This window comes from Polypterus senegalus, chromosome 13, assembly GCF_016835505.1.
Source record: "Polypterus senegalus isolate Bchr_013 chromosome 13, ASM1683550v1, whole genome shotgun sequence".
NCBI lineage: Eukaryota > Metazoa > Chordata > Cladistia > Polypteriformes > Polypteridae > Polypterus > Polypterus senegalus.
The window spans coordinates 157,063,318-157,077,323 of NC_053166.1; the positions used below are offsets into that span (position 1 = coordinate 157,063,318).

Consider the following 14,006-nt stretch of genomic DNA (forward strand, 5'->3'; position numbering starts at 1 on the left):
TATTATTACTTTTGTCAGATTAAAGTTATTTCTGTGACCATTTTGAGTTTTTCTTTCATTGACTGAAGGGTACCAACAATTTTGTCCACGTGTGTAAATATAGATCATTCCTGGGGGTCAAATACTTTTTACTTTGACTGTAATGCAGGGCTTGAATTTTAATGTGCGTAGACATCATGATTCATCCAGTATAACAAGAAGTCCGGGGGGATTTCAAGATAGAGTTAAATTCCCAGTAATAGTTGTAGACCTCCTGTTTTTGCTTGTCCATTTGGTCTGGTATATTTATACACACTTGATCCCGCTCCCTCACAGCGGACGTTTCCTCCTCGGATAGAGCTGGCCATTTCGTTGTTTGTCGAACTGACCTCTCATGTAGTCCGAGTGTTTTGCTGTGGATACGTGACAATAGTGGCTACCGCATCAGCCTGGTTTAGCCTTTCATTTTCTGGCGTGTGTGTGTCTTCGTTATTTTCACTCGTTCTTTTTCTACCACATGAAGTTATCAGTCATTAGCATTGCAGCTATAAACTTTGTTCACATGCAAGAAAGTGACTACCGCTCTGCTGTTGCCGGCATGTAACGTAGGACAACTGAATAGGCCAATTAGATGCATTTTCTTATGTTTAGACCCTTATTTGCAATTTTTATTATTGTTTTTGATTATTTTGACCTTTTATACATGTTTTGCCTATTTTAAAAAATTTCCTCCTAACCCAAGCAGCCAAATGAACTCATGCAGACACTAGTCCTTCCATTACGTTGGATGTGTACATTCCAAATTTATTCTCTGACATTTTCTCTCCACAAGCTCTACTTAAAATCAATATTACTAATAGTGTTTGTTAAATTCGTAAATCCCAAGATAATTTAGGATATTTTTTATTTAAACAATCTCTTTAAATAATTGTACGTACTTTTAAAAATCCGGCTTGTCGTAGAACCACTCAGTCGGATTTGCGCCATTTGCAATTGTAAAATTTCTATTTCCATCATTAGCTGGTTAAAAAAAAAAAAACTTGCTCAAGAATAATATTTAGCAGATGAGTCAAACTAATTCAAATGTAAAGGGTCACAGACTCCTGATGCTTTAATTGGTCAAATCTTGTGCCTCTTTTTTTTTTTTAATATGTGTCCAGACTGCCTGTCAGCTTTGCAGTATTCCGTTATTTCAGACCTCTTGTCAAATACCATTTGTCGTTTTGTTTTTAGAGAATCTAATAGGAGTGATCAGACTGTGGTATTGAGCATTAAGTCAATCTGGACGAGAAGACCCTCAACAAAGCCTTCCAGTCCCATTCACTTAATTCCACCAAAATAACATCAAGTTGAATTCTGAAGGCCCCTAAAGTCCTCCTGACCACCGTACTACTTGGTCACGTATTCCATGTGTCTGTGGTTCTCTGACGATGAGGGTTCAGCTTCATGCTCCCATCTCGCTTTTCGGAGCTCTTGAACCCGACACCGTCGGTAATGTAACTGGATGAGCTGGACAGTGAGGACACCAATGAAGCAAAGGGATAGTGCAAAAAGGGGCAAGAGTGCTTTTATTACAAACAGTTCCAAACAGTGTTCAAAGTAAATCGTGCAGTGTTTAAATATGTCAAATAAATAAATAATCCATTAAAACAGTGAAGAACGTGGAGGTTAAAATCCAATAAATAAATCCTTTAAAAACGAGGTTAAAACATTGGCTGGAAGCAGTCCTTTAAAAACAAAACCCGATGCCGCCTTCTACTGGTGGCTCCCCTGTTTCTCCCATCCGGGCCGTGCACCAGGGGAGTCGCCCTACCTGCAGCTGACCTTCTCGTTCTCGTCTGTAGCCTTGCCGTCTCTGCCTCTATAGGACTCTCCAGACTGACTTGGGTTCCCCAGCAACCAGGGTGCTCACACTGGGGCTTCCACCTTCCAAGCCTCCGAACTCCTGCCACCTTACGCAGCGACCCAACCACCTTCCGGTCATTCCTGCTCCTCAAAAGTGCTCAGCAGGAGCGACCACTTCGTGCTGTCCCCCAGGTGTCAACCAAACACCCCGCTAGGGCTCACTTCCCAGCTGCCTTCTCTGATCAGCGAGCCCACCCTATCGCGCTCGCTCTCTCTCGCGCACGCACAGACTCCTTCGCTTCCAGTGTCGTCTTCTTTCACCTCCTCTAACCTGCGTTCTTTCGATCATCATTCTCCCCCTTCACACTCGTGCTTCTCCTATTTATTATGAGGATGTGGCGCAGGTGTGGCGATTAGCAGCTCTCAGCATCAAGTATGAATATGGACGATTCCCCACCTATCCACTTAAGCAAGGAAATGCCCGCATCACGCAGCGTCCGAGAACCGCTCCGGCCACACTACCACGTCCTCTCAATAAGCCGCGAGTGCGGCAATTATTTATTTAAAAACTAGCGTTTACATCGGAGCCGTGGATCCACTATACCACAAAGACAAACTTCCTAATGTTTGTGCAGAAGGCTGTGTACCAACTCAGAATTATAAAGGTAACTGGAGTGACATTTTCTGTTGTCACTTAATCTTATCCATTCAAATATATGACATTTGCTTTTCCTACATCCAGCACATTTTAGGAGTTGTACACCAAACAAATGCCACAAATTTAGTGTTTGCAGATTCATATTCAGCCATGGAGTGTGCCGTTTGTCCAAACTGCTAACTGTGTGTGTTGTCGATTCAGCATTTCTGTTAACGCAGTCCATGTTTAATCACTAGGTAGGTGGGCTTTGTGCTTCGAAGCATTGAAACACTAAATGAGTTTTATTTTTGCTTTTAACAAACTGAGCAGCTGGTGTATACAAGCCAAAGAGCCACTTGATTTGAAAACTACCTCGGGTTTTTTAACTTGCTACAACTGTTGTTAGCATTCCCCACAGTCCTATGTGCACAATTTGGGATGCATGTGAGGTTTCCCCCTTGAACGTCAACTGTATATGCCAGTTAGAAAATGAGTGGATGCTCGGACAAATACCTGTTAACATGTTTACTGCAAGCGGAGAATGAATGCAGGGCACTCTGTTGGACGCTGCATTAAGAAACAATTCATCTCGTCCTCATTTCATCTCCCACCTCACTTCTGATGCATCGCATCATTGCACAGATCTATTTCTGAAATTATTGCAGTGGCAATAACGAAAGCATGTGCATGTGTTTTCACTTTTGTTTTTTACTTTCTCGTATGCAAAGTGTAGGGAAATTATTGTAATCATCCAAAAATTCAGTGTCGAGATTTTGATGAATCTTGACGTTTTAGACCGCCCTGACTTTCTCGTGTACGAAGTATAAGGAAAGTATTGTAATCGTTGAAAACTTCGATATTGAGATTTTGATGAATCTTGATGTTTTTTACCTCCCTGACTTTCTTGTATACAAATTATAGGGAAAGTATTGGAATCCTCCAAAAATTCAATTTCTAGATTTTGATGAACCCTCCCTGAGTCCGAAAATACCGTTTTTGGAATTATGTCTGTGTAAAAACACGATAACTTGAGTATGTTTTCATTTCAGTCAGCCAAAGTATTAATGCAAGTATTAGGTAGAAAACGTAGATTTCTATCAAATTTTGAACTATTTCCGCTAACCGGAAACGGTACTTTACCTGAACACATACTCAGTTGTTTTTTATTCATGCAGATGCAGAATTCGATTTATTCAACTTTACGTTTATAATAATTGCTCAGTATATTATTAATTTGATTTAATTTGTTGTTGATGGTTCCATAATATGAAAATATAATCATTGTCTTGTGGTTTACTCCTTAAATATCCATTCCCATATCTGAGTATGCAAGAAAGTCGAGGGGAGACCACTCCCGATTTTTTCTTTAATAATAAGCACAATTCCCACAATCGCATGCTGAAATTCTCCTACTTCAATTTCAAAGCATTTCCACACTCTGCTGTTTTTCTTTTCAGCTTTTATCGTCATGACAGTCAGTCGTTTTCAGATATAGTTTTTACTCTCAATTTCTCACATATTATTGTGCCTTTTGAAGTAATTTGTCTCTTTCCAGTCACGTGGAAATGCAATACAGAGTATAAAGTTAGTACTGTTAAATTTTCTGAATTTTGGTATCGACTTTGGACCAAAGTGTCAGTTTTTGTGACACTCTGGTTGTGAGTATATGACTGAATGTTTGACTTATGGGTTATGCGACACGACTCCATTGAAATTGTTTTCATGTTCCTTTTGAAATTGTCTGCTCTTTGTTCAGTGTCACTCCCCATAGAAGCCTGATGTGTCATGAACTTTTATTCTCCATAATATTTTGACGTTAGGGGTGGGTTTTTTTTTTTCTTGGCTATTTCTACCAATTATGTGGGAGGGAAAAAAAAAAGTTATTTTTGGGTGGAGTTATCACTGTACAAGAATGACAGGAAAAGCAGGGTGAAAATCGTGATGATGAACATCCATAAAACCAAGACACACAAAATACAAACGTCACCATATAACACACGCGAGTACTTCCTACATTCCATAACATTTTGCAAGGAAGGTTTTGTCACTTCTGTTCATCTCTTCTGTGTTGTCTCCCTTGCCTACTCATCCTTGATTTCCATTATTAGGGTAAAATTAAAAGGGCAAAGTCCACAGGAAAAAAAGCTGAACTAATAGAACAATGACACGAGAGTTAAGACCTTAAAACTGTCACAGAAATGTGAATATTTGTACATCTCTCATAAAGGTAAACTCACACCCCTGCTCTTTTCATAATAAGAAATGGAAATGAAGCTCAGGTAATTCAGCAGTGGGGTTAGTCAGAGGGGAAACAGATAGATAGAACTTTATTTGACCCCAGGGGGAAATTTTGGCTTTTTACAGAAACTCAATAAGTAAATACATAAATAGGTATATATACATACAGGCACTCCCCGGGTTACGTACGAGATAGGGACTGTAGGTTTGTACTTAAGTTGAATTTGTATGTAAGTTTGAACAGGTCCATTATTTTAATAAATGCTATTGTTGACCGACTGTAACCAAGTGATCTGCCAATGAATGATGGAGTGTCACCCCTCTCTGACCTTTTTATTATTTCTGCTTTATTTTCAATGGTGATGGTTTTTCTCTTCTTTACTGTATCACCAGCACTTGCATCAGATTGGTGTTTCAGAGACATTCTTGAATGGTGAAGACAAAAGGTTAAGATCTGCACAGCACTGTAAATGTGATAACAGCAGGAAGGCACCTGTCGTCAACACGTCTGAAGTACTGACAAGAGACAACTTCCTGCTATGCGCGTAACAGTACAAGCAGGCTTGCTGTTGAGAATGACTTGGACAGCGAGGTAGGGTTCATCACTCTTATGCCGTCTGCCGTGTCCGCCCACCGAGAACAAACACTGTGCTGCCAAAGGCAGGTAGTGAATCGCCCAACCCCAATTCAACAGGCAGCCATCCGAGGCACACTACAATGCTACCCCCGCCGCCCCGTTCAACCTCAATGGCCTCCGTTCAGCCACAGCCGGGTCAGCACTTGCAGCATTACCAGCTGTGTGTGCTGGGCAGGCAGTGAAATGCCCCCCTCCGCTCCATCCAGCCTGCGTCCAGTCAGGAGCAATAGCTGCGGCGGCATAATGGGCGGGCAGCGAACCATCGTCCTGCACACGAGCAAGAGCTGTGGCCCCGGTGACTATGGACCACGGGTCACCGCTCGCTGCCGGGAGCCGCCCGAGGGATGCTGCACTGCATGAGCAGCGAAATCGCCCCCATCCAGCCACCGCTTGCAGCATCCCCTGGCCGAAGATGATGGAATGGCAGTTACTGAGGCGCACGCGTCATAGGTCATAGGTCGGATTTCTATAACCTGGGGACTACCTGTATATAAATTTATTTCTTTATTTATAAAGTACTTCAAAAACAACATCAAGGCTAACCAAAATGCTGTACAATAAGGGTGCAGCAGTTCCAACAAATAAAATGGGGCACCGCCATTAAAGGATTTAAAAACAAATACAAGGATCTTAAAATGGATTCGAAAACGAACAGGAAGCCAGTGAAGGGAAGCCAAAATCGGGGTAATGTGCTCATGCTTGCATTTTGCACCAGCTGTAGGCGAGCAATGGAGGCCTGACTAATTCCAAAAAGAAGCACGTTGCAGTCATCTAGACAAGAGGTTATAAAAGCATGCATCACTGTTTCAAGGTTGCGTTTGCATACATATATATCTATTTCTATATATATCTATATCTATTGTGGACGCTGGCCCGGACACAGACAGACAGACATGTTGTTCTTCACCACACACCATTTATTTACAGACTAATATTTGCAAAGTTACCGTGCTCTCACAAACCCCAGTGCCTCTTGCACCGATTCCCCAAAGTCCAGGCTACACAGTCCTTTTCTGGCCGCCTCCTGTCCTCTTGCTAGCTTTGTCTTCCTTCCTCCCGACTCTTGCCCCGACTGCTGGGAGGCGGCCCCTTTTATGGGAACCCGGACGGGCTCCAGCTGCTTCCCGGCACTCCTCCACAGACACGTCCTTGTGTGGCGGAAGTGCCGGCTGCGCACCCGGAAGCCGTCCGGGTGTCCCCTGTAGTCTTCCCCCCAGCACTTCCTGGTTTGGCGAAAGTGCTGGGCTCCAGGGCTGTTCAGGCAGCGGGGCGCCGCCTGGCGTTGGTCACGGGCCCCTACAGGGCTGGGCTTCCATGCCCCCTACCCGAGGCCACCAACGTAACCAGGGCAAATACCCCCTCGTGGTCTGGTGGAGGTACAGGCCCTCCTCTGGTCTCCTGGGCGTCCCGGCCGGGCTCCTGCCTCGGCCGGATGTGGCAGATGATGGTCTGGAAGTGGGGCGCCGCCTGGCAGTGGCCACAGGCCCCTACAGGGCTGGGCTTCCATGCCCCCTACCCGAGGCCACCAACGTAACCAGGGCAGACACCCCCTTGTGGTCTGGAGGAGGTACAAGCCCTCCTCTGGTCCTCCTAGGCATCATATATACTGTGTGTATCTATATCTCTCTCTCTCTCTCTCTGTGTGTGTGTGTGTGTGTGTGTGTGTGTGTATATATATATATATATATATATAAATATAAAATGTGTGTGTGTGTGTGTATATATATATATATATATATATATATATAAAATGTGTGTATATTATATTATTATCTACATATATAATTATAATAAAAAAATCTTGGATCGAGATGTGATCTTCTCGGAAAGACACTTTTAATGTTCTGCGAGAGATATAGATATAACACATATATAACACAAACACATAATAGTGGTCTGAAAACACACCAGAATGACTAAAATTCAAGAACATTAAAAAGAAAGAAAACTAAACGAAAACTTCTGACTTGGCTGTCCCAGTCCCAGAGAGACATGCTGCAGGCCCGGAGTCCCACAAACTGTGGTCTGGCTGACAGGCAACTCACTGATTGGGAAACTGGTTGGCACAAAAACCCTTGGCATTAAACTGTGAAGGTTCTGGCCAAGAACGTACTGTAGATGCTAATCCAGCAGTGACAGCTGTGACCTTCGACTTGAACCAGACCTTCAAACGATGCTTCTATCGGGAGGCGTTGGGTCTCTACAGTGTGAGGAACAGTTATAGAGGCTGGAGCAGAAAGAGCATGGATTTCTCCAGGCTGCCCATGCTTGCCATTATAGCAGAAGTTGTGACCTTTCTTGGTACTGAGGTTACCTAGTACCTTTCCAGCCACGTGTCACAAAGGTTTTTAGATGAAAAGCAGAGTGACCATAAACAGAGTCTTTCAAATAGCATCGTGCCATCACCCCTACTTCATGAAATCTTAAATGGCCCTCTTTCCATAATTGAACCTGCTTACCTAGTTCAGGGTCACAAGGAGCTGGAGCCCATCACAGAGGCACTGAGCACAAAGCGGTGCAGGTTTATCATTTTAACCCACACCCACATTGACTCGGTGCTCCTAAGGTGTCATCACATTTATACTTCCTGTTTTCAAAAGCTTTACGACACCCTCATCGGCTCCGATAAACGCTGCCACATTAGCCGGTACTATGATTTGTGCAGAATGGATTCCTCCCAGGGTGGTTGACTCAGGCCCGCTGTCCTGCCGCACCCAGCCCTGCAGCCGTTTCACTTCCCCGCCCGACTCGCCAGTCTTTCATCACTCTTCATTCCGTGTTACCTGTCAGGCCTGTGAAACTGCCCGTCACTCCAAATCCTTTTTGAACTCCTGCTGATGCAACTTGACGCTGTCAGTCTAAAAATAAATAAAAAAAAAAGTATGGGAGGTCCGTAAACAAACTGAAATCGGGGTGGGGATTTCAAATTGGTACTGGCCTTTGGCAAATATCTCAATAAAAAGGAGTCTATTTCATGATCACAGGGTGCTGGTGAAGCCTGTCGTGGCAGCATTGAGTTCAAGGCAGGAATGTCAAACACGCTCTCGGGAGTAGAATCGGGGCTTGGGGTAGCCCACGTATCTACAACATGTGAAATTCCACAAGAACAGTGACCAGGCTTGGCATTCTAATGCAGGGCACAGGAGGCAGCAGCCTTAACCACTGTGTCATCATGCTGCCCTTACATTAATTAGTGAAAATTGTTATGACTGAGTATTGTGTTTTGCGTTCAATAACATTGTTGTCATGTAATGTGGGCTTTGGTGCCAGGCCGATTGTTACTCTGTTAGTACTGTTTTATACTTTTTTTTTTGGTTTTAATATACTTAAAAAATAATTTTATTTAAATTTCTGCCATTTTCTTCTTACTTGAGCACCAGCACCTTTTGAACTTTTGTTTGTGGTAGCCGTCGCTTGACGACAGGAAGTGTGTGACAAGTGATGATGTCATTGCCACAGTATAAAGCTCGGTGTTGTCCACTTTCAGGTGGTCCAAGGTGGTGGACGATTCTCAAACACGAGTGGCTGTACAGTCGTGCGCCAGCTTTACGGCTTTATTTGGGACTTGCCATTTGGTGACAAGTATACAGGGCATTACATTTGGGTCTCTGTGGGGTCACCGGTACGCATACTTTAACTGCCAGAGCAGAGCAACACAAACCAGTCATCGAGTCTTGGTGGCCACTGGCCGAATACAAAAGAATTAACCACGTGGAGAAGAACCAAACGTAACAACCCGTAATAATAATCAAAACATGAGACCCTGTAAAACAGTAAAAATAATAACGAAAGACTTATTACTATTTACAGGGCATTTCTATCTTCTGGATGGAAGAAGAAAGTGCGAACCACCTGCACAGAACAGAAACAAAAAAAGACGTGCCAACTGAGTGAAGTGTGACTTCAAAAATAATTCTGGGGGGTATAGCCAATCAGTACCCTGAAGACTGAGCCCAGTGATATTTATTTATTCATAGATTATTAGTTTGTGGCCATTTGTTGGGTGTAGCGTCCGTACAGGAAGGTGCAGAGCTGAGACTTCTACCTCTGCAGCTCCAGCATGGCTTCTCTAACGGCTTGTGTGCTGAGTGTATCGTTCTGTGGCTGTCTGTGCTACCACAGGTAGTGTAGGTGACAAACAAAGGCGTACTGCCTGTAGCGGCTGGTCTTGGTAATTTCTAGAACGTTACTACCCTCTTGTTTTCCTAGGTCCCTTGGCCTTAAGTATGAAAGGCCTCCGCTGTTTCAGCCGTAAATCGTCTCTTGACTGTCTTGAGGACTACTGAACCTCAGTCCCACGTATTTCTTGACTTCAACTTCTGTTTAGGGTTTGGTGCTTTGTATTTTTGTGGACACTGCATCCAATAGCGACATTTTATGTAAGTTACCTCATATAGCTGGTAGTGATGGCCCAGAAAAAAAGTTTAATCTTGTGTTTTCATGGAGAACAAAGATAAATAAAAAAATTGAGATATAATACAAACCAATTGTGACCAATGCTTGACAAAGTGAAAAAAAAAAAACTCATGTTACTCGTGCAATCCAAATGTACAGTTGTCCAGCCTTATGGTCAAAAGACATACAAACAACATGCATTTATTTTACTAAAATATTATTAAATAGAAACTATTGGAAAAATCCATCCATCCATCCATTTTCCAACCCGCTGAATCCAAACACAGGGTCATGGGGGTCTGCTGGAGCCAATCCCAGCCAACACAGTGCACAAGGCAGGGACCAATCCTGGGCAGGGTGCCAACCCACTGCAGGACAGACAAAAAGCACACACTAGGGCCAATTTAGAATCGTCAGTTTACCTAACTGGCATGTCTTTGGACTGTGGGAGGAAAATGGAGCGTCCGGAGGAAACCCACGCAGACACGGGGAGAACATGCAAACTCCACGCAGGGAGGACCCGGGAAGCAAACCCGAGTCTCCTAACTGTGTGGCAGCAGCGCTACCACTGCGCCACCGCGCCGCCCCATTGGAAAAATCATAAACAGGAAACGCAAGTTACAATACTTTCCCTACGTGGAAGTAAATCGGACACAGGGAGGTCTAAAACGTTGAGATTCATCAAAATCTCGAAATCGAATTTTTGGACGATTACAATAATTTTCCTATACTTCATGTACGAGAAAGTAAAAATTAAATGGGCAGAGACTGCAGCTGGGTTCTCTTGTAGCTGTTAACCCCTCATACATAATTTCTGCGAGAAAAATAAGGTCAGCACAACTGTCCTGGAAGGCGAGCGATAAGTCAGTAAATATGACATGGGTAGCAGTTTTCATTTGTGTCCGGCGGTGACATCAGCAATGGCAGTCGGCAAGTCATCTGATGCACCCCGTGTCCAGAAGTTACGTAATGTGATGTCGGCTTAAGTTGAAATGTTGAAAAGGCCCAGTCACACTATGATCTTCCATTGACATTACATTATCTTATCGCGTCAGAGTTGGAGGCAGTTGTGCCACTCATGCACCTTGACATCCCCAGAAGCTCGGTCCATCCAGTCTGAGATGCACCCTGAAAAATTAAAAAAATCAATCCATTTTATTTTCTCTTAAGTTATAGGATTCACACCTATGGGAACCCTGTAGTCCAAAATTACAGGGCAGCAGCACTCACTCACAAAGCCGTTTTCGTATTTCATTTTCTTCTGTTTCGTCTTCCTACAGAAGTTTGCTTTCCAAATCTAAGATCCAGTGTGGACAGAAGTCACTGCCCCCTTCCCTTATAAGATGGTGGGCTGCTTTCAGGTTGATTCATTGTAGCTTAGCATGACTTGCGCTGTCCACTCCACTCCCACACTCTCAACCATTTTTCATGGCTCATTTGCTTGCATCATTCCTCTTATTCAATATTTCATCATGGCTTCTCTCTTTTTCCTCACTAGAAACTTGATCTTGGTTGTTAATTGCCTTGTAAAGCATTTGTTAACAATTCACAGCATTTGTGCTGTTTCAGTTCCTTCATTATCACTTTACCAATTTTTGAAGTGCTGCTCTAGTGGTGCCAGCAGCTGAAGGGACCAAGTGAATAATGAGGGTGGGACATCTCTGTCTCTTCAAGCTAGTCGTCATATGTCTCTGAGGACTCTTATATAGGAGGAAGAAGAGCAACACGCCCGGCTTGATGAAGGTGGGTGGTACAGATGGAGACCGGTAAATAGAGGAGTGTGTTGTTGATGCTTTTCAATATTCCCCTACCTATAAAGCTGCACTTTTAATTAAAAAAAAAAAATTAATGACATGGGGAAAATGATAGATGAGGTGCTGGAAAGTGTTAACGTATCATTTTGATAAAAGTGGAAAAGTATAAGTGCAGGTGATACAGATTGTAAAATCTTTTGTGTTGTGCATTTGAATCCAAGATGTGTTCATGGAGAAAATGGAGTAGGTCAGTCTTGCCACAAAGTATTTACAGTGGGTATAGAAAAGAAAACCCCCTTTGAAATATTCCCTTTTTTTTTTTTTGCTTTGCTGCCTTAAATGAAAACATACACAAACCAATATTTCTTCCCAGCTTTACTTACTTAATGTAACTGTTAACATCCAAGTGAAAGATATCATAACTACAGTTCAGAAAAATTATAAAAAATCAAAAACAAGACATACTGAGATTAATAAAGGATCAAGTGTCAATATTTTGTTGACCCCCCCCTCTGCTTTAATGACAGCCTTGAGTCTGTGGTGATTCTTCTCTATCAGCTTTGCACACCTTGATTGAGCCCACTCAATATTTGCCCCCGACTCTTCTTTACAAAACTGTTCAAGTTCGGTCACATTAGACGGTGAGCGCTGGTGGTCTGCTATCTTCAGATCTTTCCACAGATGTTCAGCGTGATTTCGGTCTGAGCTCTGACTGGCCACACCAGGACATTCAGTTTTTTCTCCTTCAGCCAACTGTGTGCTCAATGTTGCTGTGTGCTGCGGGTCGTTTGTCGTGTTGAAAGGTGAAAATTCTGCGCATCTTCAACTTTATGGCTGAGGGTAGCAGGTTTTCCTCCAGAATTTGATGGTATTTTGCCCCATCCATTTTTGCTTCTACCCTAACGAGAGCCCCAGGCGCCCGACAACAGGATGCTGCCCCCTCCATGCTTTACTGTAGGTATGGTGTGTTGTGGATGGTGAGCTGCATTGGTGGACTGTTTGGTATTGAGGCCAAATAGTTCAATTTTGCTCTCATCTGACCAAAAGACCTTTTTCCACTTGGCATCAGAATCTTCAACGTGCATTCTGGGAAAGCTCAAACGAGCCTTAATGTGGCCTTTCTTGAGAAGTGCGACCCTCCCGAACAAGCCACAATTGTGGGGCGCTTGTCAAATTGTTGTCACCTGCACACCATGAATGACCACTTTTTGCTATCAAATCCTGTAACTCCTTCACAGTGGCCATTGGCCTCTTGGTAGCCTCTCATCAGTTTCCTCCTTGCTCTTCCATCCAGTTTGGAGGATCCAGGGAGGGTCCTAGTAGTACCAAACACTTCTTTACTATGGACTTTACTTGGCTCCTTGGGATCGATAAAGCCTTTGAGATTTCTTTGTCTCCATCTCCTGCCTTCTGTCTGTCCACAACTCTATCCCTGAGATTTTTTTAAAGTGGCCTGCCACCTATAGTCAGGTGTGTGCTGTCAGTTGCACTACCAAGGAAGGGAATGAATGGACCAGGAACAGCTTCACTAATCGCACTCATTACAACTGATCACAGGTGGAAGGACGTCAGTAACTGCAATAGAAATGGTGGGCACTGACACTTGATTGAGTTGGGGGGAGGGGGGGTCCTTTATTCATCTCAGGATTTCTTGTTTTTTATTTTTAAAAATTCTTCTGAAGTGTAGCTGTGATATCTTTCACTTGGATGTTATCGGTGGCATTGAGTAAGTAAAGCTGGGAAAAATATTTTTTTGTATGTGTTTTCATTTTAGGCTGTAAAGCAAAAAAAAAATGGGAATATTTCGAGGGGGTTCTTTTCTATACCCACTGTAATATGTGGAGATACAAAAATGTGCAAGGAACACACACACACAATATACAGGAGTATTCCGCTAATAAAGGTAAAGGTGCAGAAGTGGACTATTGATGAGTGGAAGAACGTCCAGGCATTTGACACCAGATACTATAATAAAATACCCAAAACATAATTGGCAAAAAATATTTAATATGTGTAGTTGGTACTCTGTGATGGACTGGGCTCCATTCCAGCGATTGTTCTTTCCTTGTACCTGGTGCCTGCTGGGATAGGCTCCAGCCTCCCTGTGACCCTGTTCAGGATAGAGCAGATTTAGAAGATGGGTGGACATCAGGTGGGTGATGTGGGTAATATGCAACAGGCACATTGCTTACAATTATTGAAAGAGACACACACACTCAATAGACATACATTAAAAAAAAATAAATTGACTTTGTTAATCTAATTTATATCTATGAATATTTAAAGCAAAGTAAGACGATACAAAAATATGTTTTTATGATAAAAATGCAGATATATAATATGAGCTTTTTAATATGTAAAATTAGGCCGTTATGCTCATTTCTCAATATATAAAGCTACAGTGCCCTCCAAAATGCTTGGGACAAAAACAGATTTTATTTTAATTTACCTCCGCAGTTTAAAATTACAAACCAAACAATTCAGATGTGATTAAAGTGCGCATTGCAGACTTTCATATAAG

The 14,006-nt window shown here is 42.9% G+C and overlaps 1 protein-coding gene across 2 annotated transcripts in view; it reads left to right on the top strand.

Annotated features, from left to right (window-relative positions):
- The window catches only part of dcun1d3 (defective in cullin neddylation 1 domain containing 3), a 65,243-nt gene that overhangs the window by 20,177 nt on the left and 31,060 nt on the right, over positions 1-14,006 (top strand). The window contains exon 1 of one of the 2 annotated variants that reach the window (XM_039774474.1): positions 5,207-5,291. The exons of the other annotated variant lie outside the window; for it this stretch is intronic. The gene's annotated coding sequence lies outside the window, so the exon portion shown is untranslated. Of the gene's footprint in view, positions 1-5,206; positions 5,292-14,006 lie in introns of those variants that run through there. 2 annotated transcript variants of the gene reach the window in all.